This window comes from Rhagoletis pomonella, unplaced genomic scaffold, assembly GCF_013731165.1.
Source record: "Rhagoletis pomonella isolate Grant_MI unplaced genomic scaffold, Rhpom_1.0 Rhpom_scaffold_00003, whole genome shotgun sequence".
Classification (NCBI taxonomy): Eukaryota; Metazoa; Arthropoda; class Insecta; order Diptera; family Tephritidae; genus Rhagoletis; species Rhagoletis pomonella.
The window spans coordinates 38,976,960-38,982,208 of record NW_023458557.1 but is presented as its reverse complement, the minus strand read 5'-3'; positions in this window follow the sequence as shown (position 1 = coordinate 38,982,208).

The window sequence follows — 5,249 nt, the reverse complement described above, 5'->3', positions numbered from 1 at the left end:
TGGTATAAGTGACAAAAACAAGAAAAAACGTGAATCAGCTGTTTCTCGACTTGTGGGCACGAAATGTGGTTTTTGCGTTCCCGTACTTCTGGACTTTGTTCCATTTTTGAAAGAAAATGTTTCTCTTATTCTCTAATTACCAAATCCGGTCCGGATTGTTAGGGAAAGAACCTAGTGTTGATATTATCAGTGAACTGTAATTTTCAATTTTCTTTCCTCAACCTTTAAGACGTTGGGATTTAAATAATATCAACAAAATTTCTGTGAAAAACCGAAACCGGAACGAAACCGAAACCAAAACCAAAATAAATTTTGAGGAACGAAACCAAAACCGAAACCGAAACACTTGGCAAAACCGAAACCCAAACCGGAACGTTATTTTGAATCGGTTTCATTCCTTGATTTTTAGCGACAGGGTGGACAGAATCGCGATCTTCGGAGTTCGCCAAAAATTCGGATAATATTTTAGCTTAAGCGTTTTAGCATTTTAGCGATAGCGAAAGTTGGAATCCGTGTGCTGCTCGACAGCAACCATAATAATTAAGTTATGTTATACATTAGGGTGGGTCGAAAAATGTGTAGCAAATTTAGGCCGCTGGCCTAAACAGGCAGATAGTCTGATGCCAAAGTCAACATAGGTCGCCATGATACGATGTTTATCAGACCAGCGTTGACTATTGTTATGTATGGCGAGCTGCAGCAGCTGCCCATAATCCTGGTGGGTGCGTCGTCGTTCATTGTGCAGTATGTCGAATCGTCTATCTGCTCAGCCAAGTCTGTTCCCCTACGATCGTTTGACAGGCTTGAGTGCCAAAGATCGTGGTGCGCATTAAAGCCAACTACTACCATACAGTTTTCACCTCTGAGGAGCGCACCTATATCAGGATGATATCCTGCCGGGCAGCAAGTGACAGGGGGTACGTAAACGTTAAATATTTCGAGCTCAACATCGCCTGAGCGGATAGCAATGTCCTGACATTCTAGGGTGGTATCCCTACGGTCGATGTCTGCTTCAATAAGACGATACTGCACGGTGTGGTGCGTGATGAACGCTAAGCCACCACCATTATCTTGCTCGCGATCTCGACGGTGCACGTTTTATCCGGCACAATTCTTCGTCTCTTGGGCCGCAGCTATCAATATACCATGCCTTCTCATGAAGACGGTTATCTCTTCAATCTTGCTCTGAAATCCGTTACAGCTAAATTGAAGGACCTTCATGTGGTTCGGGAGACGTGTTGCTAAACGGGGTATAAGGGATGTGTGTGGCCTCGCCGCCATTGACTGTGTACGCTGCTGTGGAGGTTGCCGCCCTGTGATGGTAGTGGGTGGCGTCGTAATTGGGGTTTGCGATGGAGCGGCGCAACACGGGCCCTCGAAGTTCCTCGTCCAATATCGCGTGGTGCGCAGACCTGAACATGCCCTAAAGTAGCACCAGCCAAGGCAGGTGTTGCACTTGACTGATGTCACGTTACGGAATATCCTGGTCTGACATACCGTGCAGATTGTAGTAGGAACCAGGAGTTGTTGGCGGTGGCGTGTGGGTGGTTGTGTCGTTGTGTCTGTTGTATAGTCTGTCGTGGTTGTGGTGTGGTTTATTGTGCTGTTCCGTTGTGGTGCTGTGGTGTTTGTGCTGAGCTGCTCAGGAGGACTGGGGGCCACAAATGATGTGGTCCACTGCCGATGGGTCCGTAGTCTTGAGCAGACTCTGGGGTGACTCCACCCGTCGCAAGCATTGCAATTGACTGAGGTGGAATTGTGGTGTAGTCGTCTCTGGCATACACAGCAGGTATAGGTTTCTGGCCCTGGGTTTGACTCGATGCCAGCCCTGAGCAGAAGAATACGTAGCAAATGTAGCCCTATGGACGACCAACTTCTGAGATACTTCGTAAACGGGGCTAGATCACCGAAACAACAGCCTTTGGTCGGGTAAAACCCGAGTCATTCCGGTACGTAGAACCGGCTGTCGTGGGAATGGACAGTTCTGCTCTCAGGACTCGTTGGCAATGGCAATTACACGAGAGAAAAAATTTCTCGCGAGTTATATTATAATGATGTTTACTTGTAACCATGATACAAAAAGAAGGTAGTTGATTAAAAAGCAGATTTTTGACAATTGCTCAATTGTGAAAAATTCGAAGCGGCGTTACCCAATTCTAAGTTTTTTGATGTGGGAGATTATAATGTGATTATAAATAAAATAGTTGTATTAACATTTACCTTTTAAAAATAATTAATATATGTATTATCTTAAGAACGTTTAAATTTTACATTAAATTCGATAAGAACTTGCCAAATCATTATTTTTATTATGTTAATACAATTTTAGTTTACATATGTTAAATTTTTTTTAGTGCCCTCATGTCATCTGATTATTTCACAATGTAGCTAGCTAGGACTATTAAAGTTTTCTATATCGGATACGATGATTCTGATATAATTCAGACCCTGAAATTACTCATTTCGATGTGTTATTTAATACATATTGTCGGTGACAGGTAATAAGGTCAATGGAAATAAGGTCAATTGACTTTATTTCGCACCTTTTATTTACCTTTTCAAAAGCGAAATAGAGTCAACAAAAAATTGGAAATAAAGTCATTGACGCTATTTCCTCATTCAAATGGAAATAGCGTCAACAATGCTTAAAGTATGTCGATTCATAGAAAAAAATGTTGTTCTTACAATAAAAATTGTCCCGTAAGTGTTGTTTTTTAATATACGAAAAAGGTTATTGCCAAATCCTCGGTGTTGTGATATTAATCCACACACAATCATGAGCTACCACCAATTGATTTTATTAAAAAAAAATTAAAATACGATAATGTAAAAACACGATGCGAAAAACTAAACGCCTGCGCACAGCTGCGATACGAGAAATATTTGAAGAAAGAGTGTAAAAATGATCCATAACTTGCAAAACATGTTTCGTTTCCACAAAAATAAAGCGAACACTATTAATATGAAGAAACAGTCCATGTCCAAAAACCCCGGAGGAACACTGAAAGAATTCTGTGTTTTAAATTAGCATATTTTGAACGAATTCGGAATGTCTAAGGTGGAAAAAGAAACTAACCTTTCTATAAGGAAACAATTATAGAAAAAGAATTTTCTTACACTGTATTCATGTCTCCGCCAGCAATTTGTGACGACATCATTTAAAAGCAGCTAAGGAGAATGACGACACTATTTATTATATGGTACATTCAACGAGCCAATGTGCCAAAATGCGGGTATAAACAATTATTGATTATTTAATATCGGAACCGAGATCATATAAGTTAATTGATTGGTTTTCACACACTTTTGAAACACAAAAAAATTATATGCTTTTTACTGCAGATAAGTTGTTGCCCCAAAACACAGCAGAAATCTTCCAATCAGGGCTGCCAACTATCCTCAGTTATGAGGTGCCATATTGAGGATAAAAAAGTGCAAAAATGTGCCAAATAGAAAAATAAAAGTACCAAAAAAGGTGTGTCATTCCTTTTAATCATTCACATTTAGCAATAAAATAAAGCTACATTTTCCAAACAAAAGTGCAATGATAAAATAAGATAAACCAGTTGAATAGCCTTTATAAATTAGAAAATTCTAGTTGAGAAAAAGAAGTGCACGCAAAGGATTTCACAAAAATGTATTGAAATGTTATTTTTTTTTACAAAAGTGCCATTTTGGCACTTTGCGCCAAGTTGAAAAATTAAGTGCCATTTGAAGTAAAATAGGGACAAATGGCACGGTTTGAGCCAAGTTGGCATCCCTGCTTCCAATAACTTACAAATATAAAAATGTGAAATATCGAGGGCTTGAATTCATTAATACCCTCTATCTGCAATTTCCACAAAAACTAATTTGTGATTTTAGAAACCATCTGGGACTTATTACCTGTCGTTATATAAGGTAGCATTAATATCACCGATGACAGTTAAAGCTTAGGTGGCTTTGTTAAAAGTCTGCAGATAGAGGGTATTATTGAATATAAGCCCTCGATGTTTAAAATATATAAAAACTTTATTTCAACGTATACAAAAAATAAATCTACCTGCGTTACAGCACGGCGGGAGACGGGAAGGGGGGCGGGGGCAGCGGCGTAGCGTGACGTGGTGTGCGCGCCTGTCGCGCGGGGTACGTGGGACGCGAGCGCGGTATGGCGCGCTGACGCCGGCCGCCGCGAAGCTAAGCAAATTTAATGTTTGAAAGAGAAATAATGTCAATGGATTTTATTTCGTTTTTAAAAAGGTAATAATGTCAATTGACTTTATTTCGCACCAGGGTGGGAAATAAAGTCAATTGACCTTATTTCCGTTGATCTTATTACCTGTCACCGTTATCTTTATTTCGTTTTTTATCGTCATTATACATAAAATTTTTCAAATATGTATTATTTTTCTATTTTTTTATTTTGTTTATGATTATCAACTAATACAAAGAAGACAAATGAACTTGTTATCTTTATTTCGTTTTTATCGTCATTATACATAAAATTTTTCAAATCGAATTGTGGCGCCAATTTGAGATTTTATTGAATGCCTTACTCTGTAGAGGCGCTGAAACTTATTCAGCAGTATTTTTTTTTAAATTCATTGGCTGCTTCTCCTCCATCCTATACTCTTTGGTTGTTAGTGGTCATGCAAAAATTTCTATAGTATAACGTTGTGGAAGTTGTTTTGATTATCATCAGTAATTAAAATTATTATGTGCGATCAGTGATGTAGGTACAAAATTATTATCAGTGAGAATTTTGAAATATAAATGTGTCAATTGAACTTATACCAAACACTATAAAATATACTAACAATTTTGTCACCAGTTATAACCTAAAATTTCATTCTTTTATTGAATTCGATGAGTAACAATCAACTATGGATCTGAGAAAAAAAATATTTCTAATCGATAAAACAATTGATACCATTAATGAAAAAAAATTATCAACTAATAAAGAAGCTCTGCAATTATTATTTCATCATACAAGAGATCTTAACAAATCTGTAAATGACAGTTGTTCAATTGTTGTGTCTGAAGTTAAACAAATTTGGGAAAAAGCAGAAACTCCCACTCAAGAAAATTCACGGTGTGTAGCAAAATTAATTAAGCTTTATACCGACTACAGAGATGCGCAAAAATCTGTTAGTCGAAATAATGAACGAAAAGAGCAAATTGTCTGCAATAATCTTGAAAAATTATTCGATATTGCTCATGGTAATACCAGAGAACGTTTATAACTGAGAAGGCGCATTTTCTCTGTGAAC